Genomic DNA, 12800 nt, shown 5'->3' with positions numbered 1-12800 from the left:
AGCCAGTTTAATTTTAAAAGTAATACCATAAAATTTTTTTTAACTTATAAAGAGATTCAAAATAAATAACATAATCATTTCTAGTCCTCATCCCCAATTGCCTACTAGCCATCTCCAGCTAGAATTTCAAAGTCATCTCAAAGTTAACTTGTTTGAAACTGAAGGCATTATCATTCCTTCAAAATTAACTTCCCTCCTAACTTCTATTTCCAGTGACTTGACTTAGAAATCGTGGAGCCATTTTCAACATCTTACTCTCACTCACATACAACCCATCTTACAAGTTGCCAAGTCTTGTTGATTCTTTCTCTCCAATATAGGTAGTTTCCATTCCCTTTTTCCCCCTCATGCTACAATCATCCCAATTCAGATCTAAATGTTTTTCACCAGAACTATTTCAGAAGCCTTGGAACTGGTTTTCCTCAAGTCTCACTCCTTTCTAATCCATTTTTCACCCAGCTGCCAAATTGATATCTCTAAAACACAGGTATAGCCTACTTAAGAGGCTTGAAGAGATCACTATGGTCTCAAGGACAAAATACAAACTACTTTGTTTGAGATTTAAAAACCTTTACAATCATGGCTTCAGTTTCTTTCCTGAATGACTGAATATTACATCCCCTTATGTATTCTGCCCCTCATACCCCCCTAACTCCCCCAAAAAGAGAGAAAAAAACACAAACAGGATCACGGATTGTATAACAACTTCTAATTAACATCATTTAAAAAATATTAGCCATGGAAATAATGCATAAAAAATTAAATGACAAAAATCAGTCATACATCAGTTAATATAATTATCCTATTGAATAACTATATTTAGAAAATATGACACAACAACAAAAAAAAAGCTACCAAATTAGAAAGAGGAGATTGGTGTAAGTCTCCCAAATTACCATCATTTTAGTATATTCCTTACAGATATCAAGAAAAAATTATAGGTAAATACTATTTACAATAATAAATGTATTCCATCTAATACACAAATGAATGATATCTATATAGAAACATATAAAGATAGCAACAAGCAATTCTCAAGAGAAGAAATCTTAATTATCTAATCTAATATGTACAGCAATATTTATAGCCACTCTTTTGGGGGTGGCAAAAACCTGGAAATTAAAGGGAATCGCATCAATTGGGAAATGATTGAACAATTTTGATAGAAAATTATTGTACTGCAAAAAAATTTAGAAAATAAATTATTTCAAAGAGACATGGGAAGATATTAAACATTTACATGTTTACATATACAAAATACTGGAAGAAAATTATACTTAATGAAATTGTGGAGAATATGAAAATGTTTTCTATCAAACAAAAGGGAAACATTTTGGAGACAAAATATATGTAGTTAATGATATAAAAATTAAAAGATTAGCAACAATAAAGTCCCACTTATCCTGTTTCTTCTTATAAAAAGTATAAAAGTGAACCAACATAGATAAGGAAGTGAATTAAATCACATTTGAATTTGGTATAATTCTGAACAAATTAGAAATTCTGAAATGAATATACTGAAATGAAACAAGCTATATATAGAATGGAAAATGTCTTTAAAAAAAACTTTTTAGTTTTTTTTTAAAGGTATTTTTAAAAGTGCCAGCCCTTAGGACAGTGATTGGTACGTTCAGATTTCCTATCATTTTAAACATATTAAACAAGAGAATACTTGTTTAAACATAAAAGACGTTCATAATTTCACATAAAATCCCATTTTATTGACTTTTGTGTATTGAAATATTCTTGTTAATGTTTATTAAGTTCATGATAACATCTGTTTAAAGAATGTCATGAAGAGCTACAGATTCAAGACCCAATAGTTTTTAATAGCTACTGTGTATATAGCATTTTAAGATTTACAAAGTACTTACTTGTATATCTTCAGATGTTATTATTTCCATTTTACAAATGGAAGGAACTGAAGCTGAAAAAAATAAATGACTTACCCAGAATTACACTGCTAAATGTCTGAGGCAGAATTTGAACTCATTCCCCCTTTATTTTCCCCACAATCTTACCTATTGTGAAATTTAGCTGCCTTCCAACTTTTAGAGCTTGAAAGGGATTTAGAGATTATCTGGTCTCATCTCTTTAGAACACAGAGAACAAACTGTGGACCAAAGATAATATGTTTGGTCCAAGAACCATCCAGAATAAGAATCCAGCTATTTACTCCAAACCTAATACACTTTCTGTTATGCCTTCATCCAATAGATACAAATCTTGGTTCCTTATCTATATGTACACGAATCCTATTATGCTATAAAATCCAAACTTTTTTTTGTTCCATTTGTCAGATCCTCTAGAAATTTCTGAAGACCATAAAAATTAACTAATATGACAATTTAATAAAATGATTGCTATCAAAAGCCTTAAAAATACTTTTCAGCTGAGTTTCCAGATGGATATGACTCACTTCAAAAGAAGTCAAATATAAACTGAAGACATTAATATGAGGTTTACACTTGCCATGACTTTACCAAAAATACATAGACTCAAAAAATACTGATTAGTAGGCATCAAGAAACTGCAATAACAGATTTTTAACCCCTCTAGAAGGAAATTTAGCAGAAAAAAAGGAAAGGCAGAGGAAAGGTAAGAGGAGCAAGTAGGAGAAACAAGGAGGAGTGACATCATATAGCTTGTTTGCACCTGCTCAGAAGTGGAGGAGTAGAATTAAAACTTCCAAAAAACCAGAAGCCCACTCCTTCTCCCTCCAGCCCACCTGAAACACTGACTGTAATGTTTTGAAAAAAAGAATATGCAAAAATTCTAGAAGTTAGTTTGTTGAATAGTTAATTTAAGTAAATATTCTCTTAAGTAGGTGAAAGCTTCTTTGAGATTTCTTTTGTGAAATGAAGTTAGACACTTAAAACATAATCCTTTCAACCTGCATAACACTGTTATTTACCAGTGACCTCTTAGGTATGTTTACTTGGTTTAGTATTAATTTTTTTTTTTTTGCTCTCTAAAAATTTCAACATTTCCAGTCATGCTTTTAGTTTAAAAAAGAAGTATTTAAAAGCAGGTCAATCCTTAGGACAGTAATTAGTAGGCCTGGATTTCCTCTAATATTAAAGATATCTATTATCTCAACAGGGTGTACTTATTTTGTTTGAAAAATAAATATCTCCCATACAACACACACTTAGAAAGAAAGAAATTGGGAGAGATGATGAAATCACTCCTCAAAAAGTTCACTAACCAGCTGTTAAAATTCAAAAATTTAGGAATGATTGCTCTAGAACCTCTAAGAATTCAACTAAAGATCTCAATAGGTTTCCCATCTTATTTACATATTATAGTTATATCCTATTAACCAATGCCTGTTTCTTTTTTAAGTTAATCATTTATCTACCTGAGGCCTTCTGTGCCAAAGGAAGAGTGAAGCAAACAGTTGAACCGTAAACCATTAACCTCTCTCCTTTGTAGTCTGTCTGGACCTAATTCTCTGGATGTCTGTCACTCTTTTAAAATTCAATCTGTAAAGTGTTCCAGGGAATGAAAGACATGAGACAAAAATTATGATGTCAAATTAAGACTATGACGTCTAAAAGAGTTAGCTGCTCTTTAAAAGTATGAATTGCAAATAAGGTAATAAAAAATGAACGAAGAAGTCAATCTGTGATTTTTAAAGAACTTTTCAGCTCCCTGATTACAGGGCTAACCCTGAACAAAATTAGTCTAGTATAACTTAACAAATGTTCTGCTTTAAAGAAGAATGATTTGTATCATATCAAAGCACCCTACAGTAGTAGAAGCCTTGATATTATATTATACTCAAATGGTTATTTCTAAAGTGCTTTAAACTAGTTTAATTTCTTAATTAAATAATAAATTCTTTGACATATTACTTAGAAAATATCTTTAAAAAATAAATTTTTACCCAGATCATTTGTCCCAATTATTCAAATTTCATTTTTATAGGATTTTACTATAGTCACACACTAAAACTCCTGTTTAAGATATTATGTAATCCTTATACATTATTATTTGTTAATCTGCTGATACCTGAGCATTTAGAAATTTTAAATATAAAACTGAAATCTTTAGTTATTTTTAGATATTAAGTACATACTTATATTAGGAACACATTTGAAGCCCAAGAGAAAAACTAAGGGATTTAACATAAATTTGAAATAATATGTAAGAAATCAGGTCTATCAATTTCTTTAACTTGTCACTGTGTATACACATGTGCCTATACACATCTGTACACATATATGTAGGTGTGTATTCTACTTTTTATTTTGGGAGATACATTTCATTTTATTTTTTTTCATACTGCTTGTGTTTTTACACAAAACTCTGCATTCTTGCTACATACATTAAAGGTATTTGCGCTAGTTTTAATTTTTTATGTTAATTAATTTTTTCCTTTATACCATGAATTTAAATTTTGACTTAGTCCATTATTGGCTACTTTTGAGGGAAAATAATTTACAATGAGTTTTTCATTTTAATTTTGCATCTGCTGAATTTTCCTTTTACAAATTTGATATACAATTTATTTTTGAAGTATACTTTCAACTTCTTGGTATTCTAACTTTGTTTTCTTTCCTTGATCAATTAAATTACATGAAGGAGGGAGGATATTTTACTTCCTATTGCCTCCCCCCATACCCAGTCCAGGTGTAGTATAGTCAAAGTATAAGGTGCTGATCCGATAACAAGGTGTTAATAAACAATATGCCACCTGGAGTATGAACACCTCTCTGATTGTGCCAGAGGGGATGGCAGGGCCAGCTGTCCTGAAAAATGGACAAATTCCTGGAGATAACATAGGTTAAAAGTAGAAGAAAAATAGAGACAGGAATCTCCACTTAAAAACTAGAAATTTTAATGTTTTACTTGGGAGACTTGTCCAGGATCCTTCGGACTAATCCTAAACTCCATATGCTTAATCCCTTTTGAAGAAGCCTCACGTATTTTATAGGCTTTTCTGAGATTGTTTTTTTTTTTTAACCAAATCTGCTTGTCCTTTCATTGGGTGAGTTTGGAACTCTATTTAATTATGTATATTACATACATAGATAATTAAAAGGGAACCTTTTAAGCAAACAAATGAAAGAAAATATTGGAGTCTGATTACATTAAAATATAATATTTTGCAAGATAAAAAGAATCAAACATACTGGGAAAATATTTGAAATAAAATATATTAAATAAAAGACCAATTGATTTTAAAAGAATTAATAGGTGTATACATAAGGCACTAAAAAACAAATATACTCACTGCTTACATACATAGCTATCTACATACATGCATTCATATACACACAGACACTGCCATAGAGCTATGATAAACAGATAATTTTTGAAGAAAATACAGCTTGCATGTGACACAATTTTAAATTCCATAATAATAACATATATTTAAAATCAGCACCAAGAAGGGAAGGAAAGGGAGAATAAGCACTGATGTAACACCTATTGTGTTTTAGGCACTGTGCTAACAAGCACACAAAAATTACAACAATGGAGATGAAAAGAACACTAAAGGGAAATTGAACTCTGATCCTCTGAAAACCAATAATAAAAACATGACTCCTTTTGTAAGAGTAGATCATTGTAAAAATTGCTGGGAAAACTGGAAACTAATATGGCAGAAACTAGGCATTGATCCACACTTAACACCGTACACCAAGATAAGGTCAAAATGGGTTCATGACCTAGGCATAAAGAAGGAAATTATTAATAAATTAGAGGAACACAGGATAGTTTACCTCTCAGACATGTGGAAGGGGAAGGTCTTTATGACCAAAGAAGAACTAGAGATCATTACTGATCACAAAATAGAAAATTTCGATTATACCAAACTGAAAAGTTTTTGTACAAACAAAACTAATGCAGACAAGATTAGAAGGGAAGCAATAAACTGGGAAAATATTTTTACAGTCAAACGTTCTGATAAAGGCCTCATTTCCAAAATATATAGAGAATTAACTCTAATTTATAAAAAATCAAGCCATTCTCCAATTGAAAAATGGTCAAAGTATATGAACAGACAATTCTCAGATGAAGAAATTGAAACTATTTCTAGTCATATGAAAAGATGCTCCAAGTCATTATTAATCAGAGAAATGCAAATTAAGACAACTCTAAGATACCACTACACACCTGTCAGATTGGCTAAGATGACAGGAAAAAATAATGATGATTGTTGGAGGGGATGCGGGAAAACTGGGACATTGATGCATTGTTGGTGGAGTTGTGAACGAATCCAACCATTTTGGAGAGTAGTTTGGAACTATGCTCAAAAAGTTATCAAACTGTGCATACCCTTTGATCCAGCAGTGTTACTACTGGGATTATATCCCAAAGAGATTATAAAGAAGGGAAAGGGACCTGTATGTGCACGAATGTTTGTGGCAGCCCTTTTTGTAGTGGCTAGAAACTGGAAACTGAATGGATGTCCATCAGTTGGAGAATGGCTGAATAAATTGTGGTATATGAAAATTATGGAATATTACTGTTCTGTAAGAAATGACCAACAGGATGATTTCAGAAAGGCCTGGAGAGACTTACACGAACTGATGCTGAGTGAAATGAGCAGGACCAGGAGATCATTATATACTTCAACAACAATACTAGATGATGACCAGTTCTGATGGATCAGGCCATCCTCAGCAACGAGATCAACCAAATCATTTCTAATGGAGCAGTAATGAACTGAACTAGCTTATGCCCAGAGAAAGAACTCTGGGAGATGACTAAAAACCATTACATTGAATTCCCAATCCCTATATTTATGCCCACATGCATTTTTTATTTCCTTCACAAGCTAATTGTACAATATTTCAGAGTCTGATTCTTTTTGTACAGCAAAATAACGTTTTGGTCATGTATACTTATTGTGTATCTAATTTATATTTTAATGTACTTAACATCTACTGGTCATCCTGCCATCTGGGGGAGGGGGTGGGGGGTAAGAGGTGAAAAAATTGGAACAAGAGGTTTGGCAATTGTTAATGCTGTAAAGTTACCCATGCATATATCCTGTAAATAAAAGGCTATTAAATTAAAAAAAAAAAAAGAGTAGATCATTGGATTGGTTATTTTAAGAAATGCTTTATCGCATTAAATTGGGGAGAAAGAAATATATCAAAAACTATTTTTAAAAAAAACCTCACTGTTGGCACTACAAAACTCATCTTCCTGAATTCAACTAACTGTTGTGACCCTTAGCCAGTCACTTAACTAGGTTTGCCTTGGTTTTCTCACCTGTAAAATGAACCACAGAAAGAAATGGCAAACTACTCTAGTATCTTTTCTAAGAAAGCACCGCCGACTGGACTTAGAGTCAGGAGGATCTGAGTTCAAATGTGTCCTCAGATTCTTGACACTTACTACTTGTGTGACAAAGGCAAGTCACTTAATCTTGATTGCCTTGGGGAAAAGAAAAGAAAGAAAAAGAAAACCCTAAGTGGAATCACAAAGAATTGGACACATTTGGACAACAAATTATTCTAAATCCAATGTTATTCCACTAAACCAAGGAATTAAAACACCATTACATGGTTGATGGAAGTGGAGACTAATAAACACTTTTTAGAGAGCAATGTGGCAATATGTAAGAATAAAAAAGTTGATCACACACATCAACTCAATAATCGTGTTACTAGAACTTCATTTCAAAGATATTATAAAAACAAAAGATCGTTATACTTAGTGTGTGTGTAGAATATATACATATATATATATATATATATAAAATATCTAAAATAAAATACTAATGTGGACAATGACTAAAGAATGCTAACCACACTGATATATTAATATAGTGAAATTTTGCCCTCTTGTAAAAAAAAGGAAAAACATTAAAAGAAAATATACAAAGATGAATATGAAGTAATGCAGATCAAGAACATTTGAACCAGAGCATCATACATGCTGTCTACAACTCTCTCTCTCTCTCTCTCTCTTTTTTTAAAGCCAAATATAATGGTATTTTATGTTGATTTATAATGGAATCTTTTTTTGGTTGATATTTCTTAATAAGTTCAATTATGTAAAATATGTTGTAATTCCTATTTCACCACTTCTACAAAAATTTACAGAAACTTTCATTTTCTTTTAAGAGCAGAAAAGTTGGGAATTATAGCTGTAATTGTAATGCTATTAGTTACTTTGTTCTAGGGAGTCAGGAAAAGTTTATTTTTTAACATGGATCTATGATGGGTTTATGGAAAAGACAAAATTTTTTTCTGTTAGACCTATCAACTATTATTTTATGAAGAAATCATAGAGAGAATTTTACAAGTAATATGTCTAGAAAGAAACAAGAATAAGGGCTTGAGAGAAGCAAAAGGGCTTTTTTTCCCTCTCAAAGCTGGAGATGTTAGAGAAGACAGAGAAAAAAGATGAAGGGATCTTCTATCCTTTTCTTCAAAAAGATTTTGATTTTTTTGAATGAACTAAATAGAACAGAATTGTTCTCAAGTATGAAGATAATTCATCTAAACTTACAGAGTGCTGAGGTGACTTTGGTTATAATTTTTATTACATCCAAAACATTTTAGATACTTATTTGTATTTTTTATTATTTATTTTAGTATTAACTTATGTATTCAGTAACTGTAATGTCATATAGTAATATTGATCACCATTTAGAAAGGAGTCTTCTCTAGTTGAATAAATCAGTAATATTAGATGAAATAATCACAATCAACAAGCATTTATTATTTCTTTATTATGTTCCAGGAATTATGCAAAAGGGCAGAAAGGGCAGGGGGAGGAGAAAAGTGGGGGACAATATTAAGAAAAGCAAACATAGTTCCTGCCCTCAAAAAGCTTATTTTTTAGTGCAAGGAAACAACATGTAAATAATAAGTACATACAATTACGTATAGAGTAGATGAAAGTAATCTTAGAGAGGGGAAAATCTAGCAGCTGGAGGTCAGGAAACTGCAAAAAATCGGTAGTGAAGTAGCACAATAAATACAACCATAGGTCTGGAGTCAAAACACCTTGGTTCAAAACCTCCCTCAGACTCTTACTATGTAATCCTGCACAAATCATGTAACCACTGTATGCGTCAGTTTTCTCATTTGTAAAATAGGGTAATAATATTTTCTACCTCCTAAGATTATTGTGAGAACCAAATAAGCTAATTTTGTAAAGCACTTTGCAAACTTTAAATCACTACAGAAAATCTGGCTATTATTATAGTTGTTATTTGAGCTAAATCTTGAAGGATGACAGGGATTCCAAGAAACACAGATGAGAAGAGAAAGTATTATAGACATAGAGCACAGCCAATGGGAAAAGATTTTTATAAGAGATAAAGTGTCATGTAATTAGAATAGCAAATAGGCCAGTGTAAATGATTCATGGAGTATTCAAAGCATACGACTGGAAAGGTAGAAAGGGACCAGATGATGAAGAGCTTTAAATACTAAAAGAGGACTTCATGTTTTATACTAAAGGTAAAATGAAGCAACCAAAGTTAACTGAGAGTCAATTAGATGGCACAGTGGATAGAGAGCTAGGCAATATTCCTGAGTTTAACTGACCTCAGACATTTACTTTCTGTATGACCCAGAGCAAGTCCCTTAACTCTGGTCTGTCTCAATTTCCTCATCTCTAAAATGAGCCGGAGAAGGAAATGGCCAACCACTCCAGTATCTCTGCCAAAAAAAAACCCACTTCACTAAAATGACTGAATAACCACACACACACACACACACACACACACAAAAAAAAAAAAAAAAAAAAAAAAAAAAGGTAGCCAAATAGAGACATGATCTTGTAAAGATAGAAACAACAAAATTTAGTGACTGAATGGATGTAAGAGGTGAATTAGTAAAGTCAAGGATGATACTGAGATCTAGAGATAGGGAGAATGATGAAACCCTCTGAAGTAACAGGCAAGTACAGAAGAGGGAAGGACTTCGTGGGAAAGGTAAGTTCCATTTCAGATTTGTTGAGCTAGAGATACATATGGATCATACAATTCAAGATATCTTATTGACAATGGGTAATTAGGAATTGACACTCAGGAAAAAAAAACTAGGTTGGATATATTGATCTTAGAATCATTTTTATAGAAATAACCATTGAACACACAGGAACTGAGATCACCAAGTGAGAGAATAGAAGAGGTGGCAAGACAGTCTTGGGGAACACCCACAGTTAATGGTCAGAAAACAGATTTAGCAAAGAAGACTGAGAAGGAAAACCAAGCAGCACGGTGTCACAGAAACCAAAAGAGGAAAAACTAGTTAGAGAAAGAGAAGATGATAAAGAGTCTGAAATGCTGCAGGGAGATCAAAAAAAGATAAGAATTGAGAAAATGCATTAGATTAGAAATCACTGGTAACTTTGGAGAAAGCAGGTTAAGTTGGATGACAGCAAAAGCCATATCAAAGAGGATTTAGAATTGAGTGAGAGAAGTGAGAGCAGGGCGTATACATGGGTCTCTCAAGGAATTTAGCCACTAAGGGAGAGAAAGAGATAGGACAATAACTATCAGAGGTGATAGGAACAAAAGAAAGGATTTTTTTTAAGGATGGGAGACACACATGTATGTTTGTAGAAGAAAAAGAAAGAATTACTAGACAAGGAGAGATTGAAGATTAGAAAGTAGAAGTAATCAATCTGTTGGGATAAGATGGATCAAGTTTGCTTGTGGAAGAGTTGACCTGGGCAAGAATAAGGGCCACATCTTTATTAGAAATCAGAGTAAAAGAGAAGATTAAAAAGTGAAATAACGGTGAAGTACAAGGTAAGGTCCTCAGCTAAGAGGGTAAGCTTGGAGGATATCATAGAAAGCTTGGGAAGAAGCAAGGAAGTTTGGAATTGGGCTCTGAATTTAGCTGAATATGTGAAATATGTTGAAATTTTATTAAAGGTATCATTAATTATTTGAAGAAGGTAAGTGGTACAGTAAATAGAGCTCTGGGCCTAAAGTCAGGAAGACCTGAGTTCAAATCCAATCTGAGACACAAGTTAGATCACTATGGACAAGTTATTTAATTTCTGCCTTTAATTCATCATCTATAAAGTAGGGATAATAGCATCTACCTCCCAGGGTTGTTTTAAGGATCAAATGAGATAGTATTTGTAAAATACTTTGAAATTGCCTAGCACATAGTAGATGCTATATAATTGTTGGCAGCAGATAGTACAGTAGAGTGCTAAGCCTGAACTCAGGAAGATTCAACTTTCTGAGTTCAAATCTGGCTTCATATAATTACTCACTATGTGATCCTGGGCAAGTCACTTAACCCTGTTTGCCTCAGTCTCCTCATCTATAAAATGAGCTGGAGAAGATAATGGCAAACTACTTTAATTATCTTTGACAAAAAAAAAAAAATCGAGTCATGATGAGTCAAGACTGAAAAATATCTAAATAACAATAATATATATTCTGGCTCCTATTATCATTATTACAATTATTACTCAATACTACTGGGTTACTCTAGATCTTGGAATGATAAGATTAAACCTAGGAAAAAGTCAGGTATTGACTGAAGATGAACTCAGAAGTGAGTCTGGTGACCCATGAAGCTCTATTACATAGTAGAAATCATTATGGTCATCATCCTCCTATCCCTGCTATCTGATACAATCTTGTAAGGTTGTGAGTCATGGAACAGTACAGTCTCTGAAGAATTAAAAACAAATATTACTGGAAGGGCAAAGGAGAGGCACATGGTGGGTGTGAGTAGGCTCTAATACATACCAAACAAAGAATTTCCCAGAAGTGTGTGTCAAGACGTCATTAAGGAAATACAAAATCACAAAAGAAAATGGGCTGGTCTTTGGGGGATAACTGATAGATAGCCCAATTTCTTCACTGGTATCTTCACAACAGCAGAAGAAAATGAGGAAGGGTACTAGCACATTAGCACGCTAGGTGGACAACCTGTGGTGAACTTAAGGAAAGACAGATGTGTTAGACAGGAGAGACAATACAACCCTTTTGTTCTTGACCCTAGAATTATTTGCATGGCAATGAAGGAGTAGTATTATGAAAGCCAAAGAGAGCCTTGTAATTCTATCACCACATTAACTCCAGTGTGGTTTTTACTGGCTGGAGTGTCCAAAATGAGTTTGAGGGATGCAGAATGACTAACAATTAGGGTCTTGGCAAAGGTTAAAAGGAATTTTCTAACCCAAGTTAGAATCAGCACCAAAGAAAAAACTTACTCTTTGCCTGGTAATCTGCTGGCTATTGCTCACTGCACCTAGTTGGGTATAGGGTCACAGCCTTTGTTCACACACTAAAGATCTTTAACCCTCCCTCACTAGCAAGTGGCTTATTATGTTCTGTATCCCTGCAAATGGTACCAGAGTTCAATAAATTGCCCTTGAGAGAATAACTGACAACTATATGTATATCAGAGTGATTGATAATATATTAACTTTAAGGAAATTTTATCCTTTGTAGGAATAGAAGAGAGGACAATGGGATTTTTCATCATCACTTAATTTGCTATGTTATTTTATTAAATGTCTTCTGTTAGTATGTTCCATGTCCTTAAAATGATACAAACCTTGCTTTACTGGGTCTGTATCCCAAAGAGATCATAAAAAAAAGAAAAGAACACACTTGTGTAAAAATGTTTGTAGCAACACTTTTTGTAGTGGCAAGGAATTGGAAACTGAGTAGATGCCCATCAACTGGGGAATAGCTGAATAAGTTATGGTATATGAATGTAATGGAATATTCTTGTTCTATGAGAAATGATCAGTAGGCTGATTTCAAAAAAGCCTACAGGGACTTGCATGAAATGATGCTAAGTGAAGTGAATAGAACCAAGAGAACACTGTACACAACAACAGGATTGTGT

The 12800-nt window shown here is 32.9% G+C and overlaps 1 protein-coding gene across 4 annotated transcripts in view; it reads right to left on the bottom strand.

Moving 5' to 3' along the window:
• PLAGL1 (PLAG1 like zinc finger 1) overlaps positions 1 to 12800 on the bottom strand; it is a 139165-nt gene that overhangs the window by 113337 nt on the left and 13028 nt on the right. The gene's annotated exons all lie outside the window — the stretch shown is intronic.

The sequence above is a fragment of the Sarcophilus harrisii genome, chromosome 4 (genome assembly GCF_902635505.1).
Source record: "Sarcophilus harrisii chromosome 4, mSarHar1.11, whole genome shotgun sequence".
Classification (NCBI taxonomy): Eukaryota; Metazoa; Chordata; class Mammalia; order Dasyuromorphia; family Dasyuridae; genus Sarcophilus; species Sarcophilus harrisii.
The sequence above is the reverse complement of the archived record's forward strand: the minus strand, read 5'-3'. Positions and strand labels throughout refer to the sequence as shown.